The sequence below is a fragment of the Zootermopsis nevadensis genome, unplaced genomic scaffold, assembly GCF_977971745.1.
Source record: "Zootermopsis nevadensis isolate Lab colony 2312 unplaced genomic scaffold, Znev_1.0 Znev_ptg000010l, whole genome shotgun sequence".
Classification (NCBI taxonomy): Eukaryota; Metazoa; Arthropoda; class Insecta; order Blattodea; family Termopsidae; genus Zootermopsis; species Zootermopsis nevadensis.
The window spans coordinates 12555578-12576788 of record NW_028259142.1 but is presented as its reverse complement, the minus strand read 5'-3'; the positions used below and the strand labels follow the sequence as shown (position 1 = coordinate 12576788).

At 36.3% G+C, this 21211-nt stretch overlaps 1 protein-coding gene across 8 annotated transcripts in view; it reads right to left on the bottom strand.

Annotated features, from left to right (window-relative positions):
* Toll-6 (Toll-like receptor 6) overlaps nt 1-21211 on the bottom strand; it is a 451300-nt gene that overhangs the window by 253172 nt on the left and 176917 nt on the right. For 7 of the 8 annotated variants that reach the window (XR_015534552.1, XR_015534554.1, XR_015534553.1 and 4 more), the window contains one exon: nt 20215-20262. The exons of the other annotated variant lie outside the window; for it this stretch is intronic. The gene's annotated coding sequence lies outside the window, so the exon portion shown is untranslated. The remainder of the gene's footprint in view (nt 1-20214; nt 20263-21211) is intronic. 8 annotated transcript variants of the gene reach the window in all.

Genomic DNA, 21211 nt, shown 5'->3' with positions numbered 1-21211 from the left:
TACATATGCTCGAACCATTTGACTATATGTATTAATTTCCCTGATGCCACTGATGATGACATATTGAGGTCGAAACGCGTATGGCAATAGTGTCTATTATAGTGTTAATAGTTGTTGGTTTGTTCACTCTATATTCTAATACACTACATGGTATGCAAAGTTTTAAAAAAATTATTAAATTTCACCGAAGGGTTATATTGACCTGAAGAAGCAAGAAAACCATAGTCTCCACTTTACACTGCACAATCGCCTTTTATTCAGGGTTCTGGAACATACTTTTAGTTAGAAAACATAAATACACATAATAAATTAGAACGCATTTCTCATATTTTGTTTCGAAAATAGAAAAAAAGTTAGAAAGTTTCGACGTATATTTAGATAAATAACACTAAAACAGAAGAAGCGTTGAAATGCAATAAAAGTATTACTTGCTCGCAGTTATGTTAATACATACATGATATGTTAAAAAGTGTATTTTAGTTGAATTATGGCCAAAGTTTCAAAACTTTGTCTCTGCTACCATGCCCAACAAAACATAAACTTGACTACCGTACCTTCATCTAGTTCCGTCGCTGTGAATTATATGCCTCGACTCCTTTATGTACATCTTCACGGCGTGGTACTTAATGAATCGTAGCGCAAACTCTAACCATTTTCTTTAAGAGGTATCAGATAGGTCTTCAGAACTCAAAGATGAGGAACTTGAGAGTATACATTTTTTCCACACAAAATTATACATTAACTTTTCAGTAACTTACATTGGAATTATAATTTCTACATTGGTCTGTTTATTTCATGGCTGGTCAGTGGCCAGAAACCTGAGAGCCGAGTTCCATTTGCCTGTGATGTAATGATCTTGGGCCATCTTCAAGCACGTACCATGAGCAGTTAAGAGAGTCTTCCGCTAGTAGGTGCTTTAACCCCATATCCCTAATGGAGATTCCGGAACCGTCTCCCAACATCTTCTCCTGTAGCATGGAAAGAGGGAGAGAATTACTTGATCTTGTTTGTTCCAGCAGCCGGAGAAGACCTGGGTACAGCTTTCTCAGCTCTTCAAATATTTAAGGCAAGTGAAAAGAAACGAACAGTGAAGGGCGACTATGCTCTTCCCTGCACTTTCATCACATTCCCCTGCGCACGTATACAGCTTCAGAAATGAGATACAGGCTGTTCATAATCCTATACGGGCTTTGGATCCCTTGGGATAAAAAATGAAAGCCAAGTTGTATGAATCCAAGTATATGGTGGAGGAGGAAGTGGACCTCTACAGTAAACCATGGTACCAGGTCGGCTCTGTTCATAAATGAGCTTCAGGTGTGACCAAGAAGCAAGACTTCTCTACTCTACGGGTTCTCGTCATGTTTGGAAAAGGCGTCATTTCCTACATCGTTTCCCTACATTCTGGTCCTCATGCTACGAAGAACACGAAGAAATAAAGCTACCGGGCGACTCTACAGCCAATGTACATGTGCCAAGTTGAGGTTAAAAACATTTTTCTATAAGAAACTCAAGACGTTTTATGAAAACTATTTACACGTCTTTCGAGGTGATACTTATCCGTTCACTGAAGTTTTAAATTCGAACAAGATCAACTTTGAAAAACTTATCTAATCCCATGAAAGTATAATTAGCTCTATAAGCAATATTGTAATAAACGATCATATAGATTAAACATGAAAACTATAACTTTATCAATGTTTTGTATGGCTGTAAATCGTAGTCTCACACCTTCAGGGAAGGACACAGATTAAAGATTAGTTCATGGGAAGCATTTTGTTGTGTTCTGAACGTTACGTTCACACACACCGTTATAATCGGCGCATTAGTTTTTGGCCGGTGGAGAAGCTAGCGTAGCTGGCGGACGGGCCTACTCTTGTGTACCCGAGGTGGCACGGTTAGCGTATTTCTTTTGTTTGGCCGTTCCGTCCGATAAGCTCCTCCGTGCAATCAGCATTATACTATCGCAAAAGAGACTCGCTCCTAGCCTCCCCCTTGAAAATTCCACCGGCCAAAAACTACTGCGCCGACTATAACACAAAGTTCTTGATTATAGTTTCAATGTTCATTAAGAATCCACTACATGACTCGACATTAATTTGTCATCTTAAGGCTCTACTAAGATAGGTACATTACGCATTTTCTGTTGTTGTCTTTACTATATAATGAACTGTGCTTTGCGCTGCTTATCTTTTATAGCAGAGTGGACTGTGTAGGTCATACATAGTCCACTCTACTATTACCATTACCCTACCAACACATGGTAAAGTCAACAAAAGAAACTGTATATAAATTAGCAGTCATGTCTATTAATTTTGAAGACATATGGAGAACCGACTAAGAAGACCAATTAAGGTAAAAACATGTATTGGATTATTAAAAAAACAATAAAAATATAATCAATAATTGCTGTGTTGACGGACTGTCATCGTAAAGTAGATTAAACATGTTTGAGAATGGTGCTTCGAGGAATATTTAAACGAACGAGGCAGGAAGTTAGCAAGGAAAACACGATGAAAAGCTTCATAATTTTTCCTCTTTGCCAAACAGCATTTGGGTGTCACGTCAAAGGATTAGGAGACGGTCAAGGTATTTAGCACTCCTGGAACCAATAACAGGTCAACGCAGAATTATAATAACATAACATAACAAGATGGGAATTTATCGACCAGTTGAGAGACTCATAGATTTTAAAGAAAGTAAATGACAATTAGAATCAGAGTAGGGAAATGACTGCTCTCAAGAAGCTCTTTATAATTAAGGAACTCCGCGGATCAGAGTCCTATTAAAATGAAGGTCCTGCATATTTATGTAGTTATATGAGATTATTGTTAAAATAACTTTAGAAGAAAAGCGAAGTATTGGTGTGATTATCTAAGAATTGCGAGTCATTGTAAATTTACGTATCAAAATTTTATGACGACTTGTCTCCTAATAGTAGGTATATAATGCCTACTAGTGGTATTCAAGCCTACAAAAGCGTATAGAGGACGCTTTTAAAGGTTTTTATTAGATTCTGTGGGGTTTTCCAGAAGCTTTTATGTTTCAAGCAGTTTCCCTAGGGACTGTAATACTCAAAATACTTTCATAAAATACAGTCGTAAAATGAAAAAAAAATCGAAACTACTATTTGATGGTATCTAACAAACATAAAGGTGCTTCTTGAATTAATAATAAATTGAAATGAAAAACCAAATGATAAAACGATATATTACAACACTCATTAGCTCTCCTTTTCGACAGATCTCTAATGAGCAGACCACTCCATTCATAATAAGCATTAAGAGCATTCGAGGCTACTGTGGTCATTTTTACGGTACAGATGGATCAGAACTTGCATAAAAAATAAAATCCCATTGAAACAAACCCTGTGATAGCTTAACTTGCAGGTTTAACACCGCTAATGATAAGTGCCATCACTGGGCATAACTCCATTGCTGTTCTGCCCACCAAAAAATAATCTTAACCTGATCCTCCTCTGCCTGTCTTCTATGTAGAAGACATGTCACAAGTACATCATGTTTCTCTCCAATAGCCACATGACAATCACAATAACCTCCTAGATTTCTCTATCATATCAATACAAGAGGATCTTTAGTGTTAAATATAAACATTCTTTACATCTAATATAAAAAACATCGACTTAAGACCGAGTTACGATGTAACACTGTGGGTTTCGATGCAAGGACACCACATCTAGAGCCATGAGACCACCATGGTGGGGTCAGATTCAGGCACACGCTGAGACCTCACACTAAAGATACAATTTGACTCCGAGGGAGAACACTTTGAAACTTGTTTCCACCCTCAAGTAAACAAATGTGAGTTTCTTCTTATTGAGGCAGGCATCTCGTTTTCGTCCGGCAGTGACTCCAGACAGTTCGCTGTGTGGTCTTCCCTCTGTGATGCGCTGGAGGGGGCATAGAACCTGTTGTTTATATGCAGCTACTGTTCACAACTTTTCTTTGAACGAACTTACCACAGTTTCTTTAAAACTCCACAGTATATGTTCTGACTGGATTTCTTTGTTGGCTGCTGTAATGTTCTGAAAATTGTGGTAGTCGGTATAAGCCCTTGTTATAGGTACAATGTAGAAGCAAACGGAAGAAATCGATTGCCTCTTGGCTTATTTTTTCTTAACTGCATGTGTTACATGACAACCATCGCCAATCTTCTGTGCAGAGCACCAAGTCGAAACGTTAAAACGTGTATTTGCTAAGGAAAAACTTCCTGCTTCGTTGTACACAGTCTTTTGGGCGCAGGGCCCAGTCTAAACGGTAAAATTTACGAATGTTTCAGAGTAAACTCTTGCTGAATTGTTCTCACATTTTCAGATATATCTCTGTCAGTAAACAGCACAAATCAAGGACGTTTCGGAGTAATAAATTTCTGCCGAATTCTGAATTTAAACGGCTTCATCACAGCGCTTTAATCAGAAAATCCACAATAAAGTTGTAAAAATGTAAATAATTCATTATTGTTAACAACTCTACTTCAAGTCCACTGGTCTTGTCGATGTTAATATTCTCCGTCGTAGTGCCGCGTTGATTTTTCTATGCAGACACCGACGTTTCGGAGGAGACCATCGACGTCTTCACCGTCGTTAGTATCGGCTACATTGGTCACACTGGTTAATATATTTGACAGGAAAATGATAATAAACAGTGGATAGAGTTTGTAGACATTATTCGAGCATTCGTCTGGAGGTCTGAGAAAAACACGAAAGTACTCAGTTAAGAAAACCACTCTCAGATTAAAACCGGGCAAACGTACATCCGAACTAAACATCCGAGACATAACCACTACAACACCCTGTTCAATAATTATGTTCTTATAAGTTTCCGCTGTGTAATATCGTAAAACTATTGTCTTCTTTCCAATCTAGTGTCATACTTTGGAGACGGTGGCGCCATGTAATAACGTCCCCTGCACTCATTCGTGGTCTACTGCTTAGATTCACGGACAGATTTACTTTTACCCTACGAGACTGCATTTGTTTTGAAGAGACCTAAAAATTATTACTTAATACTTCTTTAAAATGTGAGATTTTTATCTGTGCAAGTTAACCCATGATTGTAAAACCTGAGAGTTTTAGTCTTTTGAAGTTCGTAGAACTGAAGGCAAGCTTACAAAATCATTTAAACTCGTGATGTATACAAACACTGCAATCTTTCCACCAGTCGAAAGAAGAATTTACTTCTGTGAGTCTAAAAAGAGAAACAACCAACGCCTAGCGGGGATGAATACGGGGAAGCTTCCATGATGGAGGAGGTTGGAGGTTATAAGTTTAAATTGGAAAATTGACAAGAGGGGAGCAGCTACTTGTGACAGCTCCATTACAGCATCCAATTGGAAGTCACGTGGTGACACAGCGGGAAATGGCACTGTATCTCATGATAAGTTCCTACTGTTGTGAAACTAGTTGCTCAGAGTGGATCACTCTGACTCTACAGTCTGTGTCCGCCCGTCCGCCCGTCCGTCCCTCAACTATTTTCTATGAAATTTAATATTAAGATTTTATTTTTAAGTTATCGGCTGCTTAATTCTTCAATTATTTGAAGCTGTTAGTAGCTCAGTTTATAGGCATGCATTGTCGAAAGACAGGATCATTGCTTAATAATAAATTGTTATTTAAAGCACGTACACATTAAATTACTACGGATTCATATTTGAATTTCAATTCAATCATTTAAAAACGACGAAGCCCTTACTGAAGTCAGTTTAATATGAAGCTGTATTTCTGGAATTTAAAAAAATCACTGACTAGAAGTGGCTGTCCATCGTAATAATATAAGCAACATGCATATTTATAAATTTATAAAGGGGTGGTGTCGACCTATTACTTACCTCCGACCTCTAAAAAGGTTTTCTACAAGTTTCTCACGAGTTCATAATCTGAACCCAAAACTGGCCCCTGGCCCCTATCCCCAGTTACAGTAGTTTAATCTAGTCTAGAACCCCACGTCTCATTTCTTTAATCTGAACTGTGAGGTCGTTTCTGGAATTAGATAACATGCAAATTTCACACGTATTTCCCCTTCCTCAAGAAATAAAGGTTTATTATGGCATTACCGCGCTGTATGGGTGAGTCCCATTACAATTCTAAGCCACTTGATACATAATCACGAAATTTGGTATGGGTGTTATGCCACCGGATACTAAGGTGGTGTTTCTCATTATCGTACAAATTTGTTAAAGGATGCACAAAATTCTGAGGTGGTAGCATCACTAGCGTCAATATATTGCCCTGAAATAATGTTCGTATCAAACTTTTATTAAATGTTATTTTGCAGAATGTAAAATACTAATATTACTTATGCATCATATTTATATTTACGATTTATAGTCTATAGCCTACAGTGGCATTATTGCAGCTCAAAACTACGGTAGTTTCTGGCGTATCACAAAAGAATTTGTCGTCATATCTAAGGAGTTATTGTAAACTGTATTTTTAAAGACTCAGGAAATCGCACATTAGATATTTTAATGAATAACAAGGAACATATCCTTCTATAAGCACCAGCTAATGAAGACTAATTAATTAGGTACATCCATGGGACAGAGAACCTGCTACTCTCTCAACTGGTCAAGAGTTATCCTTTGTTTATGGGACCCGAAAATATTATCGTGTTTCTCAGCATCGCACTTTAAATCAGATGTATTCGGTCTAAACCCTCACATCATCTATCCTACAGCACATTTTAATATTATCCTACTATCTACGTCAGGTCTCTCACAACCTTTCCCTTCCGAATTTATGGCCAGAATTCTGTACGTAGGTCCATTATTATGACAGAAGTTCAATATTATGAAGTTCTTAAGTAAAGTAAAGTTTGTCCCACTATACGCCATGTAGGCGTTTGGGGTGAGTGGAGGTATAGCTCCTCTCTTCCTTGACCTCGGCACTAGATGGTGGTGAGTGGTCAGCATCACGCCCCGGCCGGGTTTACCCCCGGGAAAGGACTCCGGTACCCATTGTAGAGGAGGCTGGGTGGGCCCCAGAGCCGGTCTGGACGCAGAGGCTACAGGAAAAATCGTCCGCCCCCGTCGGGGATCGAACCCCGGTCGTCCAGCCCGTAGCTAGTTACTATACTGATTGAGCTATCCCGGCTCATATTATGAAGTTCTTACTTTTTTCAATTTTCATTGTTCATCTATTTCTCTCTTATTCTCGGTACCAAATACTCTAAAAAAATTTCTCTCTTCTCTTATACAATTTACGTTCCCGGGTGACAGGTCAATACTTTCTTAATCCAGGTGCTACATGAAGGTGGGGGCTATTTTACTGTATACAGAAAGTAAATCCAATTTATTAACTTCATTTAACGTGTCTTTGTTTCATATATGTGCACAAGCTGTTGTGTCTGGACCCCAGCTTGCGTGACGTACCACGCACGCAGGCAATTTCTTTTATTCGCTCTTCATGTTTGTGTGTCTTTATTTTGGTCATACTTTTCTGTATGCCGAGGAGGCACTGCGTATCATTGTTCTGTCTGAGTCCGTCTCTAAGTTAGCTGAAAGTAGTTGTTTTATATGTAACTGTCTTGCCTGAGACAAAGATGGAAAGTGTAACAAGCAGGGAACGTGACAGTCGACATTATACAGGCTGGCCCAAAAAGTTGTATACGCACAAAATATTATTATTCCGTATTATGGGTACAAGTCTTTTTGGGACACTCTGTATACCACTATTAAAGAAAGAAAAAGAAGAAATTTAAATAAAACAGGTGTACATAAAGTATTTGCGGCACCATGCGTATACACTATAAACTTTTAACAAAACATCGTATCTGTTTCGTGTTCGAGTGTTCCCACATTCAAATGCCGGCCCGGAAACGGGCTGTAATGACTAATGCTTTCGTGGTTTTCCTCGTAGACATTGGGCTAGACACTATACTATGACGTTTGTTGTGTTCTTTTTCCGATTAATTTCCACATGAGCTACAAATTTGTATCTTAGTATTTCTCCATGTGAAAGGGTAGAGATAAAGCACCAAGCATTTTTAACCTCGGTACTAGATGGAGGTCAGTTATTAGCTTCAAGCTCCGACTACTTTTCCCAACACGAAATGGCCCTCGGCTTACCATGGATACGACTCTGAGATGATGGGCGTAGGGATAAAGATGCAGTTCTCAGTTTGGAAAGTTTAGTGTTATTTGTTTTGTTGTGTTCCACCCTGTCATTTACAAAACTGCACCAAAAGATGAACTTGGAAGAAAGAACTGTGAGGACAGTGTCAAACACAAATGCAGAAGAATGCTGTTTATGGAAGACATGACAGGCATGTAGGGAACGTCAAGTTTTATGGTTCTGAGATGCTGACTTGTGGTAAGAGCTCGACCTGGGAAATAGCTTCCATGACTTTCCGCTAGGACATGTTGACTCACGACGTAAGGACATAAACCAACGGCTAGTGTATCTCCTCTACGCGTTCATTTCAAAAGACGAGAACATGAGTTTCCCGTATCACAGATTTTGTGCACATGGAATACCGCAGTCGGTAACACAGTATTTTATTATCATATTCACTTACGGCACTTTTGCTTCGAACTTTAGAATCGTAATAATTATTAATGCTGAGGCAGAGAAACAAAATGGAGTAATTTCCTTCTTCAGATGATTTATCACGGAGACTGAAGAAAACTATGGAGTATTTCTCCGAATGTTCATTTTCTAGATGTTGTAAGACTAACAAAAAAGTCACGTCGCAGTGGTTAGTATTATTGCAATGTATTGTATTGTATTGTATTGTACAGGCTCTGGCTTCCATTCTTGGCTTGATTTTCTTTACCTGTGTGTCTCACGAGACTAATATTATACATTCACCTGGGCGAAGGACACTTGTCACATAATTATCTATTCAATATTAATTACAATCTAATTGCATCACTGTACTTTATATAATCAATGCACTTGGAATAGCGTCATTAAATGGAAAGAAATGATCATGGGCAATAATTGTACTGCACATAATAAGGCATATAAAAGGAAAAGGCTGACATGTGTCATTTAAAACGACATGAATTATAATTGTTGCTTTCAATTAACTGTGAGTGACAAGCACATTTACTGTTAGCTATACGTGACTTTGTCACGCGCAGTGGAAAATAAGGACGTGTCCGAACCATGCGAAATCTTAAAGTCTTTTTGAAACCCCGATGAAATTTTATAAGGGAAACAATAACATTCTGAAAATTTAGTTTTAAACGTAGTTAGGACACTATTAAAATGGATCTAAAAGAAATATCGTTTGAAGTTGTGGATTGTATAAATCTTACTCGGTATGCGACAAGCTGTTGGCTCTTCTAAATATCGCTAAGAAATTTCGGAGTTTATAAAAAGGGACAAATTTCTTGAAGATCCAAGCGACTTTCGCATTCTCAAGAACTTTTCTTCACGGAGTTAGTTAAAAACATCTCCAAAATGACTTTTTGTGTTGCACATCAAATAGTTTGTATTCAAGGTCCCTAATTTGAATAGTAACATTCTTTTGTAAAGTGTTCTCCGGTTCATTTAACATTTCTTTTCGTATCTGACATGGTTGTTAGGCAATCATTACCACTTACATAGTGAAAAAGCGACGTATGTCCTCCGCTCCTTCGTTGCCTGGAAACGGTTTTAGGCACAAAGCGATCAGTAAGCTTGGCGTGGAGATAAATTCAAGGAAAACGGCAAACGTGAATATCTAGGTCCATTGACACATTGTAACAAACGACCTGTATTATTTTGTTTTATTAAAGGTTTTTCTTAAGATAATCCTGAAGAATAACGCAAAGTTTTAATACACTATAGGTACAACAAGAAATTTAATTATTTCAATAAGAAGAATCCACAATTTAAATTTGACTTCATGAATGTTAACACAATAATTAATATATACGCCACTGGCCACTTGCTGGGAAGTTGCAGTTCCCCGCAACGGGTCGAGGCTTCTCGACACTACATCGAGACCTGTTCTGGGCCTAGCCAGTCGTCTCTTCAGCAGAAATGAGTAAACTCTTTCTCGGAGCTAAAACGATCGGATTGAAAAGCTAACAATTCCGTACATCTAGCGCTTGTGAACCTAAAATGTCTGGAAATTCTTCACGCAGTACAGAACTTCATACCGTTTTGCGTTACGTATCGGTACCGTTAGTTTATATTGAGCACTTCTTCTTCTTCTTTTTCCGGTTTAACAATGTTTCTACATTTTCCGGTACCTTTTACGGGTCCCCAACTTTTCGTTGGCTTGATTTATGGACATTCGGTAGGACTCTTTGGAAGAGGGATCGGCCCGTCGCAAGGCCTCTACCTATTTACAGGACAGCACAACACAGAAAGACATCCATGGCTTGAGTGGGATTCGAACCGACGGTTGCAGTGACCAAGCGCCTTAGACCGCGCGGCCACCGCGGACCCCATATTGAGCACTGACATTTTTTTTTTAAAAAATGGTAAAATTATACGTAGTTATGTGTGACTGGACTAGTGTAATTTTGTAATAAGAATTAGCCGTTTTATAATGAAAGAATATTTCCTGAATGTGGATTTCATGGCGAATCTTGAAATCACGTGCTTTCACGCCGACAAACACCGAAAACAGTAGGAATATGGATATTCACCAAGTAATATATAACGTCAGTTTATGTTCTAGTGGTAGTGGAACGAATTGGCTCCTGGCATTTTCATTTTCTTCAAGAGTCTGTGGAACAGAAGGAAGACAAGGGAAGAAAGTAAGAGGAGGAGGAGACGAGGACTGGGAAATAAAGAAACGGAATTTGCTTCCGAAATCCCCACAGAGTTACCAACCGTATGTTGTGTGTTTGGAACGATGAATTCCATTCCATCCAAAACCATGGAACGAGAACCTTCATCCTCTGATGCCTTTCTCGCCTTTTCTCATTTTCCATCCCAAGCCCTTACCAGACCAAATTCCACTTCCTTCTACTCGTTACGGGGCCGTCTTTCTCTACCTGTCTTACCCAATTCACTTTTCAATGCATATCTTTACTTTTTCCGCAAGGTCCCTGTGGATACTTCTCTGGCTTTATAGCGTGTTCTGCGCCTTTCATTTCGCAATGAACGAAGAAATTTTGCAATGCCGCCAGATGAGATTTCTTAGCCCCACAATGGCTCTAAAGAAGGGCGATGTCACAGAACAATGAAACAAAGACATACATTAATGCAGACTCAAACAAACATAACCGGAAACAATCAATTTACACAAAGGATATTGTTTTTCTTTTATACCTTACAAAATAAAGTTAAGATCTAAAGTTCAGTTATTGAAAAGTCGTCTAAAATGTTGAATTGCTTTTCACAAAATTTGACACTGAGCATTTGCACTAAACATATTAGGTAACGTCTACCACAAATAAAGCTCAAAGCGGTCTTGCAGCTTCTCAAAGCGTCTCACAGTACAACAATTACGACATGAAAAGCATATAACTCTTTATGATAATCAATTTTAATTTTAAATATTCTTTGTAAGGGAGAATAAAAAAAATATATAAGATAGCTGTCTTCTGGGTTGTAGTGCCGCGTAGTCTGGTAGAAGTATACCAAAGTTTCAGAGGTACTTGCTGTCTCTACCATCATGACCATAATTATCAAGACAGTAAGGCCCTCTGTAACACCGTTTAACACCAGTCCACACGGCGCTACAACTCAGAAGACAGTCATCTTCATAAAAATTCGTACAAGAAACATTAAAATTATTTGTAACACCTCACTCCTTCTCGTCTATCACTTTATTCCCTTAAGCTGTACCGAATGTTACTTTATGGCGTGTATAAACATGATCTATTTCCGATACTTTCTTCGTGATATGACACTGACATTATGCTGAGTCTTGGCAAAAACCATCTCATCTCCGCCATACATTTTTAGAAACTACGACCACGAACAAATCCTTTAATCAATATCAGATCCACATTACAGCCTTACGTATAAGCGCACAATTTCTGACATCATAGCAACATCTTGGACACCAATACCACATTCTGTTCATAAGGCTAAAGTTTATTACCCATATAATACACAAAGAAGGTAATTATTTCGATGAAGATTGATTTGTGTATTTGTGGATTCTGGCCTTATAGTCTGTTAATTAATGTAGTCATGTAAACGGTTACTAGCTTTTGTAAGGACTCTAAGGACTGCATATTTAGTGTAGATTGTTTATATTTATTTATTTTTAAAAAGGCTTGCAATAAATTATTTCGAAAATTATTTATCAATAAGACACAGAAATTAAATATAAAACAGGTTTTGAAACGTTACTAATCAAATGACGCTTGGTACTTTAACGGCTTTGATTATCCAAGAAGTAGAAGTTAATGCTAAGATGTTATATAAGTATTGCAGAATTTTCATTTATATCAAGTAAAGTAAGCGGATCTGTAACAATAACCACTTAAAAACAATGGGCTCTTACATAATTTACGTTCTCATACAGTATTTTCAAAACCATTCAAAATAACCGGTGAAAGTGTTAATTTGTGAAGAAATGTTTAGCAAAACAAATGCAAAAGTTACAGTTTTCAAGTGAATAGTATTCCCCAAAATTCGTCTTCTCTTAATTTAATCATAAAAATTAGTTATATTTTATTCCCCTCTTAAATACATGTCTAAACATTTAAAATGAAATTATTATATTTCCGTCGTCTTATTATGGATCTATTAGAGATTTAAGTGTCATATATATTAATTTGTAAGCCTCCTTAAATTTGTCTAAATTTATTCTTTGACAACCTGTCACAAATTCTGAACAGTTCCCTACGATATTTAAATTCACCATGATTAAGTCATTCCATTCAAGTATTTCCTGATTTTCTCGGACTTCTCTGATTATTCAAGGCAAAATTACATCTGCCATTAATTTTACAAACTTCCTATGTAACGTTGATTAAAACTTTCCTGATATCCATCTGTTAAAAGTTGCGCTACTAATATCGGGAAAGCAATAGGACCGGACTGTCGCGTGCTGAAAGATTTATGCTAACCCTTTTACATATAAAGAGAAACCTGCATCTACGTAAAGCTCTCTTATGGCTCGAATGCTCGTTGGAGGTGGCAATTAATCCTAAGTGAATTATGTTTCAACATGAAAGAAGATAATGCCAGATGAGAAGGACGGATACTGCAAATAGCATGATTAAATGCAAGTTTATGAAGAAGTTTATAGACAGTACGACTTGCGCCATGTTACTTTTTTACTGAATGAGACAAACACATAATGTAATTTTTTAATACTTATTAAATAGAAGAATATAGTCCTTTGGTGCCTCTATGTCGGCGTAGCCTTTTACGTTCGACCCCTCTTATTTTAAAACCAAATGACAGATTTTCATCAAAATTCGTATGGACATAATACATCTAATGCTCCCAACATCCGTACTTTTAATTTCATACTGTTTTCCGAAGTTAGAAGAACACAAACAGCGTTTTACTAAGGAACTTTAAGTTATGTATAGACTTTCTGAAAGTATTTTTGATCAGAAATAGCTTCGTTATAAATCGTTCAATCACGAATGGGACATATTTTCTACTCCCACAGAAAACGTTTGGGTACAGATTAGGTACACTTTCGGACAGAGCCCGATAATACAGAAGACATATTCACAAAAATAGAGAATCTGTTGTATTTATAGTGTGGCTATTCATGGGACTTAAATCTGAGTTTTACATAGTTTTAAAACACTTTTTACGACCAGGAGTCATATAAATGAATTAGCACGAGAGTTATAAACCGCAAAGAATTACTATGAATGTGTTTATAGACCATATCCACTGTGCTCCAGTAGTTTGGATTTGAAGCCTGATAGATATTTAAATTGGAGTGTAGTGAAACATTGATAAAGCTTTTCTATACATAGGCCTATTATTCCAGTTCGGTAGTAAATAGCTTTACAGATAAATGTTACTTTCATTTGTGAATATTCCACCATGTAAAACTTATTTTAGAGCAGTGTTGATGGTAGCCTATAAAGTGTAAAATCATAAATCACATTTTCAGAGTTTGTATGATATTCTCATAACATTCATTAATACTGTACAACATGTATCACAGAATAATGGTATAATGGTATAGAAAGCTAACATCAACGCACACATTTTAGTAATAAAACACGGCATCTCAAAAGAACAAAATAACATAAACTAAGAATGTTTGAGAAGACAGGAAATATTTGGATTTAAGAAGACGGAAATAACATTAATATAGACAAAATTACATAACGAGAAGCTACAGAAATATCTGAATCCCTCCGACGAATAGCTTAAAATAGTCCACGATCCTTACCGATGCCTTCCAACTAATCATCACCTATCTTTGTCTCATTCAACATTTTATAAAATGTAGTCTCGAATCATCATTCCTTACACACTCTTTCAACTTCTCACGTTAGATAAGGTCCAATGGTGGATTAGCTGTGAATTATGAACTAGAAAGTGTCTAGAAGCGGTCTATTTCTAAGTATCATGCCAGATTTAACCTAGAGGAACAGAGGAATACCACGAGAAACCTCTGTCATGGTAGCCGGTCACTGAACCTACAGCCTAATCCGAGATCTCTAGAACACAAAGCGGAAATTCCACAAACTTAACAGCGATGGTGATGCAACCAGTGAGACGTACAGCGCGTATTTAAAAAACAACAACACAGAAACAAAACAAAAAATTCAAATTTGGACAATATTGTTGGTTCCAATCTGTTTGAGACAGTGATTTGAGAGCAACATTGCAGCAACTACAGGTTTTATTTATTTATTCATTCACTCATTCTTCAATAATTTGCAAAGTTGCGTTCTCTATACAGAATACTGCGTCCGTATAGATTTTTCTCGAATCCTGAGTCACAAAAAATTAGTATTCCATATAAAATAATTGTATGAAAATGTTTCCATATATATATATATATATATATATATATATATATATATATATAGATTAAAAACATAAATTCTACAGCCACTTTCTACGTAATATTTTATTTCATTTACTAACAGAATTACGCAAAATTCGGAATAATATTTTATAATGTTGTTCCCACTGGATAGGAAGTGTAATTCCACGTCCAATTTTGAATGGTAACATAAAAAGTGAAAGATCTCGTAAAAAGTAGACTTACAAAGCATATGAAATATGGTCTAGCGGTTAGAACGCTGGCCTTGTAATCCTGGGGTCTCGGGTTCGATTCCTGGCGGTGCCCGAATTTATAACTTGTGTTGGGCAAGGCCGTGGTCTAGGCAACACGGAGTTTTCCTCCGGGGGCTTCCCCGTTTTCTCCGTGGCATCCCAACAATTACTCCATTCACACACAGAAGAAGGCAATGGAAAACCACTTCTGGATCATTTGCCAAGAACGTATATGAACAGGTCCCAGTCCGAGAAAAGGATGGAAGGATCCTGTTCATATGGACCTGTCGTCAGACAGAACACTAAATAAATAATAATAAAAGTATAAGCACACATTTCGTAATCCACGTGCATTTATACACATTAGATACGAGGGTGAAATTTAATGTAAGGTTGGTGCGAGATGTGGGAAAATGTATTCCCCTGAAATGTAAGGGACTGATGAAACACACGGTATAAACTAAATGCCTGTCTATATACGAGTAAGTAGAGAATCGGATACAGATACAAGAAGCTATTAATTTTTTTTCTTTTTCTGTATACATGAAGACTCCGAAATCTCGTGCCAGGTTCTAGAGTCATTAGTCAAGGCAGCGACAATGTGCGGTTGACGTGCACAGAATAAACCAGTGGCCAAAAGAATTTACGGCAAGGATTGGTCGTCTGACGTCACAGAGATAAACGTCAAGATAGAAACCGAACCTCTGCAATGTAGGCAACAAACTGGAACACTAAAGTTTTCCCGTAGGGAGCAACTGCGTCTGCTTAAGGCTTAACGACAAACCGTCGAAACTGACACAATTAGGTTTTAATGCCCTTGCTGATAACTGGTTTTAAAGAATTCCATCGGAGGAAAGGTAAACTGGTTGTGCAGACTACAAGATGAACCATTTAAACTCTTCGTAATATCACAGCTTATTAACTTTAGTGGTCTGTTCAAGTAATATTTGCTTATAGACGAACAGAGGCTTATTGCAGGCAAATATGTAGCAATACAATCGCACAGGATTTAGGAACGCCGTACGTTTCTAAATAATCGACCTGATATCCAAAGAATTTAATCAAACCTTCCACATGTTTTCTAATATTATCAGAATAAAATGTTCTCGGTGTGGTTTCAGGGTCTCACGGCGACGGATATGAAGACTTCCGGGATTTTTAAGCCACACAGTCTGGTAAACGTTTACTTACGTTTCAAAGGTACTTACTGTACCACAGCCCTAATGATGGAGGCAGTAAACACTTTCTAAACGTCAGTTAATTTCTATCAGACTATATGTCTCAACATACCAGAATAGTCATTTTTAAAATGGTCTCGATCTGGCCTTAAGCCATTCTTGCACAGAATTTTCTTAAAATTTCACAAAATCTAAAACCATTCGACTGAAAAGAACGATACATCCAATCATTGTAGTTTCTTGTGATTTCTACGAATAGCGGAGCCATGTAGCAGTATTATATTTACAATGAAAATGAAGTAGGTGTAAATAAAGACACAAGCTTATTATTTACATCGAGAGTTGTTTTCTATAATGTTTTGAGGATCATTAAGACACTTCTTGCACTATCGTGTATACTCATACACAAAATATGAAAACATACATATTACGTTTAAAATTTAATTATTCTGTTATATTCATTATTGTTTGTTGGTGACATTAACGATTAAATAGTTATTTATGTAATTGAAGATAAATCAGTTTTTCAAATTAATTATTTCGCTTCGTGTAACTACAACCATATATAGGATATTAAACAGACTATCAAACCAAGGCTTCACTGTAGGCTGAAATAATATTTTTGGAATTTCTCAGGTTTCTGTAGATGAGGAACAAAACTTTTCTAATTTCCCTTCTGTTTCCTTTCCCTTTACAAGTCCCGAGTCTTCATCACGCCACGGGCCTACTTCGTATTTCATTCTTATTACAGCATTTCCTTTATTCCATTCTATTTCCAATTATTTTAAGGCCATAGTAAAATTTAGTTGTGACATCTTATTCTTAGAAATGAACACCTTTCCGCCGTTACAGTAAGTGTACACAAATATAAATAAAAATATATAATTAACTGACTTATCGTAAATAATGAATTAGATCCTCAGCTAATAAACTTCGGAATATGATCTGTTATAAAACAAGCTAGAACCCCAAAAAGCTGTTAGTAAAGTAGCAGACCCGATGGTTCAAAATCGAAATTTCAAAATTAAACTACTACACCCGACCCTGATAACACTTTATGACGTGTTCTTCATATAATTTCTGTAGGCCGGGGAACTGTCTTCCCATATTTCTTTGACGAGACGGCAGACCAAGACAGAAAAAATGTTAGGTTCTTCTTTAAACTACAAACGTAAGCGGTCTCTGAAAACGACAGTGTGCGCGCAAACAATAGCAAATATTAACATTATGCTGGCCAAATATTTTCGTTGACACCACGTGGTGAACATGACGATGCAATAAATTAACAACTCTTCATATTTCATTTATATTAATTTACGTTAATCAATGTAATCAATACCTTGCCTTAACTGATACGTAACAATTTCTCCAGGCTTGGCAGTAATTTTGTCCCAGGGTCCTTCACTTGAAAGCAAAGGTCTTCATAATTGTTTCCAACATCGCTTATTATCAACTTTGGAGATGCAGTTAGCAGCTACTAAGATGTTTATTCGGTCTGTTTCTTTCTTCAAAGAAGATACGAAGTCCTCACAGCAATAAACACTTTTGGTTAAAGCAAGAAAACTTGTATTGGAAACCTCCTTGTGGTAGTTATACATGTTTTAAGGCCATAAATAAATTTTAAACATTCATGGTTGTTTGAAATAATTTGTGAAATTTTACGTTAAAGAATTGTTAAAAGTTAAAGTGTTAAATCATCTCTTCATGAAAATTTGGCGACAGCATTTTTTTTAATGTCGGGGGCAGTCAAAAAGAACGCTACTTACATAGTAACGGTGCTAGTACGCCAACCGACCGCCGGCCATGAATAAAATATGTGAGTGTGTTAGTCAGAGGGAGTACCGTCTATAAATTACAAATGCTGGTCATGGGGGCGAAGTGGCAAGGGAACCCTCGCCACCAGGTGCCACCGTTAAAGCGCCAAGCGTCAGAAGGTTCAAGATTGTGTATTAACTGTGCATTGGATTCATAATGCAAATATATTTCACCACGGAATCATTATCATTATTAATAATATTAACCTATATTATTCTAAAAATTCAGAAAATTAATGTTTTTTTTTAATCACAAAACTAACAGTGGCTTTTTCAATTACTTTATTAGTGACATTTTAATTTTGCAAACTAATTCGGCAAACGATCTGGAAGCTATGACAGAGAGTAAATTATTTGCATCAGTATTTTCATTATATTTCTCCTCATGGTCCTAACATAATTCGTTTTATAATTTACGTTGGAATTACTCCTCCTATAAATTATAACTTTTCTACACTGGACAGCTTTATAGTTTTGTAGATTTTTCTAATTAGATCTCTTGCTTAGAACAATTTTACACCAGCAGAAAAAATAAACACACTTGAGAATATATAACACACACTTTAAATCTGTTTTACAGTCGATTTATTCAGCCTGATTGTTGTCGTAAATGTCATCTAATATTGGTACGTTTAAATTTAAGAAATCTATAACAAAGGAGATAATCTTGGGGCTCTATTTCTTAATAACAACTTTCAGGACAAAATAAGTATATTGTCCCCCATGAAGGATACTGGTAGTCTTCGTAAAGCACTTCGGAAATTTTGTAATTTTTCTGTAAACAAATTCTTAAGATTTAGTCTGTTCAGATAGATGTTAAAACTAGAAAAATTAACAAATTTGCCATTTAGTTAAGTGCTCGCCTATTACTATAAGCTTATGCACCTGACAGGCACTTAAATAGGTAAATTTAATTAGTGTATTATTACTATTATTAATGGGTGTAAATAATGATATTGGCACTGAACAGTAAGTCAAGTATAATAACGGGTCTAAGAAGTAGGCCTGATATTGGTGAAGAACTGGGAATAAAATACACGAATATATTAATGTATATTAATCAAAATAAATGGTGAAACATCTGGATGAAAACATTATCGAAGTTGCTGTACCAATATAAAACGAGTTGTCGTGACTTGGAGATTCTTATTTTTGTGACAGGGTGAGACTATGTATCTGCAGAAATGCGGTTACTAATGATCCCTTTTTCTATCCCCCAGATTATACAAGAGCCTTGGTGGAATAATATTGAAAGGGGAAAACACGTAAAACTCGAAGATAAACCTATCTCAGCGCCAATTCGACCACCACAAATCCCACTTGAACTAACCTGGCAGCGCATCCCAGACTTCGCGGTGAATAATTGGCAACTGTGCGTGGCCATTACGATGCAAAGGACGTCTGCCAAGAATACTGAGAAGTTTTAATCATATCAAACGACACAGGCCTAAAATTTAATCAGTAGTAGTGATAATTATGGTTATCACCATTATAATAACAATATACACAACAATATCCCCAGAATAAATAATACCAAAATATATCTATTTCTAAACAGATATTTTGGATATCCAACAGCTAGAATTTACGCAGATTTTTATGATGTCATATGTTTTATAAAAATACTTTCAATCACACCAAATCATAAGTTTGTACCAACATATATAAATAATCTGAGGTTATTTGGTCTAAGAACATAAAATAGTAGGATTTATGTCATTTCAGAAGGGGATAATGCTAATGTTGCTGTACGCGGAAGTATAAAAACTATGCACATTTGTCAAACAAAATAAACAAACGAATTTACTCTTCCGTAAATCAGTTTGTTTATATGCTCTTCTCGCACGATGTCCTCGATATGCATCAAAATTTTGTTGATCTAAAGCATGAAATATATTGTTACAGAGAAGGAATAATTTTATTCTTGTTGTGTGGCAGCTCACTGGTCAGTCAGTAACTGCTGTCTGGTAGCTCACTATCAAACTTGAATAAATAAAGAGTCATCAATTGATCTGTTAATATTATCAGTGTGGCTGACATCAACCGAAACAGCTCAAAGAAACCTTAACCACATTCTTAAAGTTATGTAATGACCAGAGTAACTTACCTTGACGAATGTTTTATTTTCTTCAACACTAGTATTGTTAGTGGATTCCTAGAAGCAAAGAGGACATTTAGGTTAGAACGAGTGTGTTCTTATTTAATCCAACAATTAATAGAATAATAACAGCCACAACGTCAAAAAGCGCGATATGACCACAAGAAATTAGAATTTAAAAGCCTTAAAGACGAGTATGAAGATAGCAGAGTTGCAAACTGAAAACGGGAAATGTTGCAACATTTCAAATCAGGTAATTTAAGGTATTATCCAGTCAAATACCTGAAAGGACGAAGGGCTTTTTGTGAACACAATAATGAACCTTGGGGGTTCCATAAAAATCGGGTAATTTCTAGACTTCCTCATCATTTTATATTGTGAAAGATTTTTCCACTAAGTCAGTTTAGTTTGTTACAGATTACGTCAGTATTTCGATGCATAATAAATTCACATGTGACGTAACGATCATTTGTATAAATAATTTTAATACTTACAACTAAATTTCAATCCTTTCCGGTAATATTTCAACACGTATCTCATATATATATATATATATATATATATATATATATGTATATGTATATATATATATATATACACATATCGGTTAGAACCTTGGAACGAAAAAGACTGAATGAAAATGTACCATTATTTAATTTCAGCATGACATGCTAATGCACGAGTAGCTAAGCTCGTGGCAAGTGCGTAAGCATTTGAAGAAAACTGTGAAAATATAAAGTACAATTTGTGATAAAACTATGAATATTGTGCACAGACGGTAGGAGAAACTGTTTGAAATTTTTCACATCCTCATGAACCTTCAGGTAAAAAAATTACAAAAAAAGATATTTAAAGCTTTCTAGCAGCAGAAACTTATTTTTTCAAAGCTAAAAAATTAACTGCCTCTAGATACATAAATAATTTATTTATGTTATTTTGTTAAACATTCACTGTATGAAAAATGTCTTAATAAAAATTATAGGCTTATATTTTGCCTTATATAAAA